At 35.2% G+C, this 13,590-nt stretch overlaps 1 protein-coding gene across 1 annotated transcript in view; it reads left to right on the top strand.

Annotated features, from left to right (window-relative positions):
* LOC133521864 (axin) overlaps positions 1-13,590 on the top strand; it is a 99,377-nt gene that overhangs the window by 43,747 nt on the left and 42,040 nt on the right. The window contains exon 2 of the mRNA XM_061856967.1: positions 4,708-4,751. The gene's annotated coding sequence lies outside the window, so the exon portion shown is untranslated. The remainder of the gene's footprint in view (positions 1-4,707; positions 4,752-13,590) is intronic.

Raw genomic sequence — 13,590 nt, 5'->3', positions numbered from 1 at the left:
CCAACCAACATGAAACAAGGAGTCCTGATTTTTTTTGCAAAAAGTAAAGATAAAAATTTCTAACAAATTTTAAGTTTTGTTATTGTCTAGACTCTTGAGTCTTAAACACTAAATTAAGTCCATATGTGGACTCCATGAACTCGAGCCTAACAGTCTCTCTATATCTCTTGCACCGGAACGGGTGAAACAAAGGAATGACATGATATAATCCGTGGGCTTGATGAATTTTGCCAGAGGTTTAGTGGTTATTGCAGAAATATTTGTACTAATTGTTAATCTTGCTACGTTTTAATTTCCACTTTTTATATAAGCACTCGTTGACATTATTTTTTCTCTACGGAAAAGTGAAATGCTTATTTTATAACCTAATTCTACAGTAACGAGTCTCCACAAATGTTTCTGAGGCACTGCTCGTGTATCTTGTCAGGTCGGTTATCTAATCTATCACAATTCGGAACACATGCAACACTTGGCATTATTGCAATTAAATGTTATATTGAAACCTTGACGTATTTATTTATGATCGTATTAATGTATTTACTTACTTACATATTGTATTATTTTTATTACCAACACTAATTGTTACTTGTATTGCGATCTGGTGGTGGAGGAATATTTGATGTCGAACTATTTATTCAAAATTCTTATGCTTCCTGAGTATTGCTCGACTATAACAACTAGTGTTTTCGGAACCGGTATTCTTTTTGAGAACCGGGAATTTCGGTACTTTTGTATTACGGAACCGGGATTTCCCGGTATTTTCGGTTCTTGCTAGTTTTTGTCATAGAAAACAAGGGTTATGCTTCAAAAGTAAACAAAAATTCTGTATTCAAGTAACTTTAATTCGAAATTTTTTCTTCTATTTTCTGTTCTCATACCTAGTAGTAGGTAATTATATATAAATCAGACTATAATGAATCATAGTGTTATGTTATTGTTAGGTACTAAAGTAAGTATTTACTGTCAATTAAAGGGTAAAAATAAGGCAGTCATCTTAGATTCCTTAACATTTAGAATTATCTTAAACATTTTTAAAGAAAACAAAATTAAACTATTTTCTATTCTCATACCTAGTAGTAAGTAAATAAATAAATAAATAAATAAATATTATAGGACATTATTACACAAATTGACTAAGTCCCACAGTAAGCTCAATAAGGCTTGTGTTGAGGGTACTTAGACAATGATATATATAATATATAAATATTTATAAATACTTAAATACATAGAAAACACCCATGACTCAGGAACAAATATCCATGCTCATCACACGAATAAATGCCCTTACCAGGATTTGAACCCGGGACCATCAGCTTCGTAGGCAGGGTCACTACTAGGGTTCAGAACCGGGAAATCCCGGTCTCGAAAGTACCGGGAATTCCCGGTTCTTTTGTCAGTAAAATGGAACCGGGAAACCAAATTTGATTCCCGGTTCTTTCGGTACTTTCGGGAATTTTATTTTTATTAAGCGATTCACACTACTATTTACTTATATACTCTTACTTTAATTTTCCACACTTTCTACTATTCAAACATTCAAAATTAACGTGAATAATTCAGCGTTAAAATAAATAACGCGCGAAATTAATGGTGCGCTCGATATTACCAATAACTACCTACACTCGCTCGCTGTTGCTAGGAAGGAAAGTAAGTATATAGTAAGTCAAGAATAGGTAGGTACTCGGAAAGAGATATTATTTTTAAATATTTTTTGGTAAAAAAGTTTAATTTTGTTTTCTTTGAAAAATGTTTAAGATATTTATAAATATTTAAGGAATCTCAGGTGACTGGCTAATTTTTACCATTTTATTGACAGTTAACACTTACTTAAGAACCTAACAAAAACACTGTGATTGATTATAGTCTGGTTTATATATAATAACTTACTACTAGGTATGAGAATAGAAAATAGTTTAATTTTGTTGCTTTTGAAAAATGTTTAAGATAATTCTAAATGTTTAAGGAATTTAAAATGACTACCTAATTTTGACCATTTTATTGACAGTAAATACTTAAGATCCTAAGAATAACACTGTGATTGACAATAGTCTGATTTATATATAATTACTTACTACTAGGTATGAGAATAGAAAATAGTTTAATTTTGTTTTCTTTAAAAATGTTTAAGATAATTCTAAATGTTAAGGAATCTAAGATGACTGCCTTATTTTTACCCTTTAATTGACAGTAAATACTTACTTTATTACCTAACAATAACATAACACTATGATTAATTATAGTCTGATTTATATATAATTACCTACTACTAGGTATGAGAACAGAAAATAGAAGAAAAAATTTCGAATTAAAGTTACTTGAATACAGAATTTTAGTTTACTTTTGAAGCATAACCCTTGTTTTCTATGACAAAAACTAGCAAGAACCGAAAATACCGAAAAAACCGGGAAATCCCGGTTCCTTAATACAAAAGTACCGAAATTCCCGGTTCTCAAAAAGAATACCGGTTCCGAAAACACTAGTCACTACCCACTAGGCCAAACCGGTCGTCAAAGTAATTATATATAAATCAGACTATTTTCAATCACAGTGTTATTCTTAGGATCTTAAGTATTTACTGTCAATAAAATGGTCAAAATTAGGTAGTCATTTTAAATTCCTTAAACATTTAGAATTATCTTAAACATTTTTCAAAAGCAACAAAATTAAACTATTTTCTATTCTCATACCTAGTAGTAAGTTATTATATATAAATCAGACTATAATCAATCACAGTGTTTTTGTTAGGTTCTTAAGTAAGTGTTAACTGTCAATAAAATGGTAAAAATTAGCCAGTCACCTGAGATTCCTTAAATATTTATAAATATCTTAAACATTTTTCAAAGAAAACAAAATTAAACTCTTTTACCAAAAAATATTTAAAAATAATATCTCTTTCCGAGTACCTACCTATTCATAAAATATGGCGTAACCAAAGTTTAGCTTTTTAAGAGCTTTTAGCTCTCTCTTCTCTATAATAGGACCTTAAAACGTTAGTTTTGAATGTTTGAATAGTAGAAAGTGTGGAAAATTAAAGTAAGAGTAAATAAGTAAATAGTAGTGTGAATCGCTTAATAAAAATAAAATTCCCGAAAGTACCGAAAGAACCGGGAATCAAATTTGGTTTCCCGGTTCCATTTTACTGACAAAAGAACCGGGAATTCCCGGTACTTTCGAGACCGGGATTTCCCGGTTCTGAACCCTAATAACAACATCAACTAAATGGACAAGTCCCACTTTAAAATAAAGGCTTGTTTTAAAGGTACAGTAAGCTGCAGAGATAGCTGTCATCTTGCATAGAAACCTACATAATTACATTAATTATGATTGTGATTTAGACGAGCGGTGCAGACTCGACAGCAGCACAAGCATTCTTTCTAAATATAAAACCAAAACAATTTCCGACCACTACGTCGTTTACATTGAAGGCTTTCCTCAACCGTCTATTTATTGTGATGTTAAAACCGCGGCGCGCAGTCGATGGCTCCGCAAACAGGATCAACGCGGCCATTAGCTGATTGTGCGCCTAAATAATAGATGCCCACGAATTGCCGTGAATGCATTATGCACGCAAGATGACGGTGCAACGGTTGGATGGTAGTGAAATTTAGTGCTTTAGTCGAAATTAAGCTTTTATTGAAATCTAGTTAAATTTTATTAAATCTAACTAAAAAACAAGCCATTAATCTGTTATAATTAGTTACGATATTGATAAAATGACAGTGTTTCAATACTCTGAATAACACAAAACCCAATATATGTTTATAAGAATGGTCTAGGTCTAACTAATCAGTTAAAACTTGGATTATACTTCAAACAATAATAAAAGTTTGAACTAAAACACTCCTAAGAGTCCAAAGGACCAATCATGCATGAGAAATATCAGAAATATGGTAAATTTATTACATGAACGAAGTGTTTATAATAAGTGTATGCAACTGTCTTGTCGACGACCGGTCTGGCTGTTAGAGTACTTGCTAACTCTAACATTTACTTGATAGATTCTTGATATTAATGTGAAACACGAAAGACGAATTCTTGAGATAAACTTGTTTTATTACTTATAACTTGATAGGTATGCACACTTATATAGTAGCGAACGTGATTATTTATTGAATGAAAAAGGTGGGCTTATTGACTAATTATAACACTTTTATATAAACTAAATGCTGATGGGGCAAATGATGAATATGATGCATGTGCAATTAACTTGTACACTGGCCTAGTGGGTAGTCCTTCCTTCCTAATCTTTCCCAATATGTAGTCGATGGTCCTGGGTTCGAAATCCGGTAAGGGCATCTATTTGTGTGATGAGCACAAATATTTGTTCCCGAGTCATGGGTGTTTTCTATGTATTTAAGTATTTTTATATTATATATATCGTTGCATGAGTACCCACAACACAAGCCTTCTTGAGACTGAGACTGTGAGACTTAGTCAATCTGTGTGAGAATGTCCTATAATATTTATTTTAACTAACTGTACAGGTTTTTCTAAAATTACTTGTTGTGGAAAAGTATCTAAGCAATCCTACCTTTTTATTCAACACGTTGTTTTAAATATTCATGCTTATTGTACTTTCGTTTGCCTCAAAATTAAAAGAAACAAACTTTTGATCTCTGTTAATCTGTTTACCGAAATGGCCTTTTATCCGCATGTGGAAACTTCTAAAGAAACAATAATAATAGAATTAAATTTCTTTTGTTACAGGATGATATTCTCCTCATATTCGGCGCCGTTTAGCTAAGATTAAGGTATGTTGGATTAAATTTAATTTGTTTTGTTAATCTGTACTGATCTTCTTAACGGGAACAATGGAGGTGTTCTTTTGAAGATTACGATTGTGCTACACGTAGACTTTGAGACAATGTTTAGCGATTTAAATAAATCAACTTTATGGTATTTTTGTGCTAAACTGTCAGGATTATTTTACTATAAGTATTTTATAATAAGATTATAATACTCCGACAAAATAAAGATTTGAGGAACTTGTTTAGATTATTGTAGGCATTTTAACTATTGTTGAGACTAGCTTCTCGCGACGTTAATCTATCTATGTACTTACAGTCAGTGCCGGATTAACCATTAAGCAAAATAAGCACTTGCTTAGGGCACCACGTGTAGGGGGGGCACCAAAATCGAAGGAAAAAAAAACGCGCAGGCTGCATCAGCATCGCAGTCGTAGTGTAATACTTATGTACACGAAACTTTTTGATACGTGTGCAAGTACCCATCTGATAATAACGAAGGGTCGTAAGAGAGTGAGAACACGTAAGTACATCTCCAACCTTACGCGGAGGCCATCACAGCTCATGGCCAAAAAATCTTACCGTCGGGCTTGTGGCCAACCGATTTTCTCGACGTAGTTTACCGATTTTGTAGCGTATTTTGCTCTCTTGCACACCAGATGTGTCAGATGGCCAGGCCGAGTTGCTGCAGAGCCGCGATCCTGCGACCTAATTGTCAAAGTGTTATAAAGGGCCCCGCGAAGGCCAAAAAACAAAAGCATTATCAAGTTGCGCTTTCGAGTTAGGCCAAAGCCGAGCAGTAGGAGGACCGTGATTTCAAGCCACTCTTTTGCAGTTCGGCGTTAGGTCTTATGCGACGCCAGGCCTTCTACTTTATGCAAACTGTCTCACTTTCGCTTGGCCATGGATCCAAATCCATGCTGTCCTCTCTCTCAGCTGGGCTGCCTTGCTCACACCTCGCCATTGGTTGTATTATATGATAACGCGCCGCGATCGGACGCTCCGGACGTCCAGCTATTCATACCTCGCCATTGTTCAAATTCAAGCCTTGCTTTCTTCCAGCTCGACCTTTGGCCTCATCCGTAAGCGCCGACCGAACGCTCTGCGCGTTTAGCCTTAGACTTTTCCTTTAAAAACACTGATTTTCACGTTTTAGGCCAATCAAATTAGATAAAAAATAGCGTTTTGAGGAATTAATTCCCAGCAAGCTGGAAATTGTTTTAATACATTTATTTGGTCCTAAATGCGTGTAATCCGAGTTTGCTCGATCCCAGGAGGTGTCATATTTTGGGATCCTTAGGAGATATTTTTTTCCTTTGGATTGCCAAACCACTCGATGTAGAAGGAACCCACTATCAATTACAATAGCACTTGGTGGATCAGACACTGGTAAGAAAGCGTTTTCTGATTATTAACATGATTTTACCAAAAATAAAAAATGTCGACCTTTTTCTACAATTTACTACGAATACATATTAAGGTACCTTAAATCAATCAATCAATCAATATATTTTATTGCAAGAACATAGTTAAATTACATTTCGAATCCTCAGATATAAATTTTAATAATACTTTAATTAGAACAAATTTTCCTTCGGCCGTACCGTTTTCGATTTACAAGCAAAAAACTGAAAAAGAGGAAACATTTATGCACACCTCCTGGAATGGAGCAAACTCGGATTATACGTATTTTTAGGTCCAAATTCGAAAAAATTGTATTGGCCTAATTGTGACACATTATTATTTAAGAAAACGGGACTTAATCGCGTTTGACTAAGTTCTAAAATTACCTCCAACGTCAAGATAATGATGTCGACTTTACCCAGTCTTCTCCGAGACCATGGGGACAACGCCGTCTTGAAACGTCTGGTCAGAGGTAATTTTAAAACTTACCCAATTAAGTCCCGTTTTCGTAAACAATAATTTGCTATTTAAGACATTTGTGATTTTGTGGCCGTTGGTACCCGTGGCCCCTACTGAAGCTCGGCCTTTGCCTGTGCGGAGTACGGCCTATGTCTTACGTCTTCGCTTACAATTGGACAATGGTCGGCTCGGCCTCCGCCCTTATGCGAAGCACGGACTTCGAATTTGCTTACACTTGACCTAACCTACTGTTGGAACATTACTGCTGCAGTACTGTCAATTTCGGTGATAAAATGATGTGACGGATTGAAAATTCTATTCTCAGCAATAATGCGGCAATAAACGTCACTCAATTTACCAAGAAAATTCAATGTAATCTTGATGAGGGGGCACCATGGTCTAGAAATGCTTAGGGCACCAAAATGTCTTAATCCGGCACTGCTTACAGTTAATATGATAAGGATAAAAATACCATCTGTTTATCAAATGGGTTTTAAGAAATGAGATGAGAGACAACAGTAGAACACCCGTAGAGAATCTATGAACCGATGTAACCGAGGCTCAAATTAATTCTCTACGAAAAGTTTCATGTTTTAGCTTTCTATGGTATACCTATATCGAAAATAATCAAAATCCTTAAATCCGAAACTAGTACCTACAAATAAATTGGCAAGATATACTGAGTCAATACGTCTTGTCGGCAGAAAATAACCAATTAATGGCCCTTTCCCGTCAGCGATAAGTTTATTTCTCGGTTATAATGATTTAATGTGCCTTTGTCCGTTTTCCGCCTTGGTATTAAAGCTGACATGATACTTTTAACGGCCGATATAAGTCCCACGCAGAATGGGACGTCGAGATTGAGACTTTTTCAGGTAAATGTAACTCAACATCGGGTGTAGATAAAAACGATTTTTATTAGCTCCTTATTGAAAACCGGCTATAGTTACCTTTTACTTTAAAATGACACATTATTTTTTCCTTTGAGCTTAATCGAGATTTAATTTTGTGACTCTTTTTAAGCTTTTTAAATCGTCTGAAAAAATAAAGAACGGGTTTTGTATTATGTATTACGAGTATAGCGTACGCACGACGCGTATGTACGAGTGTAGCTTATATTTATTTGGTAATAAAACTTTTCAAATAAATAAATATTATAGGACATTAATCACACACAAGCCTTATTGAGCTTACTGTGGGACTTAGTCAATTTGTGTAATAATGTCCTATAATATTTATTTATTTATTAAAAAATAAATAAAATTATTACACAAATTGACTAAGCCCCACAGTAAGGTCAAGAAGGCTTGTGTTGTGGGTACTCAGACAAAGATATATAAATATTTAAATACGTAGAATACACCCATGACTCAGGAACGATTCTCCGTGCTCATCACAGTCGGCTTCATAGGCAGGATCACTACCCCCTAGGCCAGACGGTCGTCTATTTCACCAATAGTTAGGTAATTATGTTGAAATGATAGATTGGGATAAAGGAAAATGAATTCCAGGGTTTCAGTAAAATTTTGGCTTTTTTTTCTAAATACATGTTTAATTTAAACCATTTCTGCACAGCAAGTCGTTCGCAAGAGGCCCTCGTATGTTGCACGAGAGTCGCGTAAACATTAAAATTATGATTACCGCTAAATAAATGAGTCACTTTAAACATGTGGTCGCATTCGATCCCACAAGCGTTTACACTCGAGAGGCAACAGTAACGTGGAAAAGGGAAATTTTTATATTAAACCAGCTGCATTGACGTGAGGGCGCTCCACGGTAAATTAAGTGACATTAGAGGCATAATGCCGGCGGGGCCGTGAAAGCGGAGGGCTGTTGTAACGCCACGGTGCAGTCTGTAGTGTTCCGGCGGAGCGCCGCAGAATAGTGCGCATAGTAGGACAGCGTCCTGAAACTCCCGAAAGGAGTCTAACACGAGTTTGCTAAGGATCAGTTGCACCAACCACCATTGACTGACTGATGAACGTCACTCAGCCAAGAACTGAAATTTCCCATGCAATACACTTATCGAATGTTTTAGTGGTGACAGACCGTTGGTGCAACCGACCCTAAATTTATCAGATGATACCGCCTTAAACGCCAAAATGTACATCGACTGGACTCGAGGCTGCGCAACGCCTTTGCTTAGACTCCAGAATATTCTCAAAGCCTTGGTCTATGGTGTCAGAAGCACAGGTTTTATTGGTATGTAGTAGTAGTAGCCAGCCATGATTGTTTTTCGACTCTGCCCTAGTCAAGCCAAACGAAAAGAAAAAGTCACGTGTCACGTGACTATTTCCGTACATTTTTAGGGTTCCGTAGTCAACTAGGAACCCTTATAGTTTCGCCATGTCCGTCTGTCTGTCTGTATGTCTGTCTGTCCGAGGCTTTGCTCCGTGGTCGTTAGTGCTAGAAAGCTGAAATTTGGCATGGATATATAAATCAATAAAGCCGACAAAGTCGTACAATAAAATCTAAAAATTTAATTTTTTTTAGGGTACCTCCCCTACACGTAAAGCGGGGATGAATTTTTTTTTCTCTTCAACCCTAGAGTGTGGGGTATCGTTGGAAAGGTCTTTCAAAACTAATAGGGGTTTTCAAGAAACATTTTTTGATAAAGTGAATATATTCGGAGATAATCGCTCCGAAAGAAAAAAAAATGTGTCCCCCCCTCGTGGAAGTAGAGCTTAAGAAAGACTAAAATGAAAACTATAGCGGACATGATTAGTTTAGCTGTTTTTGAGTTATCGCAAAAAGTTTTCCCTTCATAGTAAAAAGACTTACTTTAATTAGGTACTGATTATGCAAATTTGCCTATTTGTTTAACTCGGGTGAAAGGTACCGTTTCATCCCTTCGTTAACAATTTACTATACTTTATGCTCCAGTTTAGCTTATTGTGTCGGAAGAGTAACTACGGAACCCTACACTGAGCGTGGCCCGACATGCTCTTGGCCGGTTATTTCAGTTACGATTGGCGTTTTCTATCAACCATTGTCATCTTGGCTATTCTCCCTAATCTGTTATGTTCATGGGTATCGGGTAATAAACTGTACTTATTTTAATTTCCTTTACTGTTACGAAGCCACAGCTTCCGCTGTCAACAGCAAAATCCAACAAAAATGTTATGGAGCAGCAGATTTTCTTTTCCCCAGCAAGAAAAAAAATCTTTAATTATCTGCATTCAATATCGTGTATGTGACGAACCCTATGATTATGTTCTACGTTTCTTTTTTCACTGCGTCAACATTGTAGCCCTGCAACTAGTCCAACAAGCAAAGTTTTTCAAAGAAACATCAACAGCATTTCTTAGCTGTTTTCTCCTAATTGAGAACATTAGAAAATGATATAGATTAGGTACTCACTGCGATTGTATTAATCCTTTCGATGAGCCTTTTCTGAGAATTTATATTGTTACTTCTTTAAAACGGGTATTTATTATAATTTTTTATTTAAAACCATTGTCTAACACCTGCGGGATTTGTCAGCCATTTTACCCACTTACCCACAGCCAGCTGCGGCTCGTTCCATTTTCTACGATTCTTATCTAATTCTGTTCCCATTTCTTTTCAATTACTCGTCATCCAATCGTTCGCTAGATTTATTTTGACAGCTCAATACATCCCGATGTAAATGTAATTTCCTGTAATATTCAAACTTGTGTCCTACTGCCAGCAATTCCTTCCATGTTTCTTTCAAGCGTCCCACTAGCCGCCTCCTTTACGGGAATTATTAAATTTTTAACCTGACTTACTTTTTACTTTGCTTGCTTCTAACATGAATAAAACACTAAAAAAATCTCGCTAGATTCTCAAAGACAGAAAATTAAAAAAGCGTAGTAAAAGTTTTACTCTTGGTTTTTTCGTTTTGTTAGAAAACGGCATGATAGAGAACTGAATAAAATAATCTACAGAAAGCTTTATTTTGGAATACTCCTTTGACTTTTACTAACATAATTTTAATTAGGCAGCAAAAACGCTAGAAAACAAAGGTTTGCAAAGAGAAGTGGAGAATAGATTTGCACCGTTTGAGAAAAAAATCGAGTTATCGTCATCAGGGAGCTAGTAAATGAGAGCGGTCGAGAGGCTCGCAGTCGCCACAATGGTCTCGCAGCGTCTCCACTTCGTAATAATGTACGAGATTAAGGCATTGTGTCTTACTGCATAGTGGACGCGAAATCTCTATGGCGGGATATTGCCTCTTCAGTTATCTTATTAAAGTGATATGAGGGGCTTGCTCTGACTTGAAAGGCTTTAACGAGCTTGTTTCAGGTTGCAATTTTTCGAAATTGGTTTACGTAAAAACCTTTGTAACATTTTATTACTTACTACAGTTTGGAATTTGAAATGTTCTTAGTAATCAGATGTATATCTACAGGGCGACTGGTAAATCGACCTATTCCTTGAAAGGGGTTATTCTAGAGCTCATTTACAATGTTTTTAGCCCTATCAACTAGGGGTCCAAAATTAATGGTTTTCGAGTTATACGAGTTTTAAGTTTTTTCCGGAAAAACGCCACCTTGCGACCTAAAAATGCCAATTAAAAAAAAAGTACATGCGTTAGGATGATTACTTGTTATTTATCTTGTAGCCAGTGAACACAGCAATACTTTGAATTAAAAAAACTGACTAAAAATTAAGTCAGTCTTGAAAAATAAAAGGTTAGAAATTAAAAGTTTAAGATTTTTTAATGGTTCTTTTCACATCAAGGACGATTCCTCAAAAAAATGTTTATGACAGTTCACGTAAAAATTACAAAAATGAATTTCGTAACTCATAAGCTTTCTGAAAAGGTAAAAATGTTGGCATGTTTTAATAAGTTATTAAAAATAATAACCTTAATAACAGAGCAGAACTTTTTTTTTAATTGGCATTTTTAGGTCGCAAGATGGCGTTTTTCCGGAAAAAACTTACAACTCGTATAATTCGAAAACCATTAATTTTGGACCCCTAGTTGATAGGGCCAAAAACATTGTAAATGAGCTCTAGAATAACCCCTTTCAAGGAATAGGTCGATTTACCAGTCGCCCTGTATATGAACGTTCTCGTAAATACACGACTGTTGCCAAATTGGGTTTTATAATTTTATAAAAATATTCAATTTTAATTTAAGGAACTCCTAAAACGACATCTTTTGTGTTATGCGAAACCATAATACTTAATTGTTGGTTTGCTTTTAGAATTGTACTCCTTTCCAAATTTTTAAATAGGGAAATCCCAAGTTATGAAAAGGTCAAGTACTCGGGTTAATTGAGAAACCTTTTACCTTTAGAAACTTTCTTTTGGCACTTGTGCTGTGCTACTTCACTTCTTATATATTTTTTAAAGTAGAATGAACGTATTTATGTGTTTCCGACAGCTAAATATCAGTTAGGTACAGTCAAGAGTCATAATTAGAAAAAGAAACTAGTTTACACACAATTCTTGATTTTATTTAGTTTTTCAACGTTTGTTTCGTTCATTGTTTTTCGTAACTCCTTACCTGTGTTTCTCATTACCTGTGTTTAGTGTTATAAGTGTTTGTTCTACCGATTTACATTTACTGGGACATTACGAGTTCTTGTTGTTAACATAAACGTATATGTATAACTCATGGAAAAAAAATATAGACTTATTTTCTCCGATTTACCTACGTAGGTATAATTTGCTGCTGAACCAATTTAGTCGAGGGGAAGGATATTATAGGATTGTTTTTATCCCGGAAATCATTATTCGACGCAGACGGAGTCGCAAGAAGAAGCTAATAATAAATGCATATGCATCTGTTACAAGTTTTCAAGGAGCTACATAATGTTAGAGACTAAGTTAATACATACCCCGCATACTTTAATTTAGTACTCGAAAGGCAGCAGCACAAATCTCATTTGTAGAAATTGTAGACGGCGACGCAATAAGTAATCACATCGCGATATGGAAATAGGAGAGTGCATATTTCTTAGTCACCGGCGACACACTTTGCATTCACTGCTTTTTATACCGATCCTAGGAATATATTTAAGCTCAAGACACCAGTAAAGGCGGGTCTTGCAGTAACTAGAAAGTAGCTGATTATTAGTTTGACTGTTAGGTAGTGTACTAGTAAAAGTTTACAAAATTATTAATTTTATCGATTCTCCTACTTTGTTATCTAAAATAAGGCTTTCGTCTAGTAATCGTCCAGCTTGCTCCTCACGTAAAAAATATCTATTTTCACCCCCCCCCCACTTGAAGAAAAAATACATAAAAAATTGTTTTCTCTCCCGTGCGCCTGAAATTTATAATAATCAATTTTTGCATATAAACCCTTTCAATGTATCCACTTTAACTTTTAAAAACGAAATACGTAATTGCTTATTGAAATCCCCGATAATTTGAACATTGAATATTGTAAAACCTAATGATATACATATACATATATGTGTGTGTGTGTGTGTTATATCATAAGGATAAAGATTGTAAGAAATCATTTAATATTTCCTATTTACTGTCATTTAATTACACTGTTAACCGGATTACTTCGGCAACTTAACTGACAGCGGAAGGTTTCCAATATAAATATATTATATACATACACCGTGTCCAATAAGTTCGAATACAAACTTTTAGCACTTGCTGTATAGACATACGGATCGCTGGCTATAAAATTCTTATTTTAATTTAAAAAGTATATTGACATAAACATAGTACTATAATTTCATAAGTCACGTATTTTTAGTTTGGCTTCAATACACGATGAAGTACGTTCGTGAAGAAATTATTAGAAAATTCCTTAAAGGCGACAGGCCATGTGCTATATTCAAGGCGTTACAACCCCATGGAATTAAACGGAATCTGGTTTATACTACTATAAAAAGGTATAAAGAGATCTCTTCTACAGAGGACAGGAAAAGATCCGGTCGGCCCCGCTCAGCTAGAACTGAAAAAGTGGTAAAGGCTATAAGAGAGCGAATTCGGCGGAAAAAAACACCGTTCTATTAGAAAATTAGCTGCTGATCTGAAAATTTCCAGG

Source organism: Cydia pomonella, chromosome 10 (assembly GCF_033807575.1).
Source record: "Cydia pomonella isolate Wapato2018A chromosome 10, ilCydPomo1, whole genome shotgun sequence".
In the NCBI taxonomy this organism is placed as follows: Eukaryota; Metazoa; Arthropoda; class Insecta; order Lepidoptera; family Tortricidae; genus Cydia; species Cydia pomonella.
The sequence above is the reverse complement of the archived record's forward strand: the minus strand, read 5'-3'. Positions and strand labels throughout refer to the sequence as shown.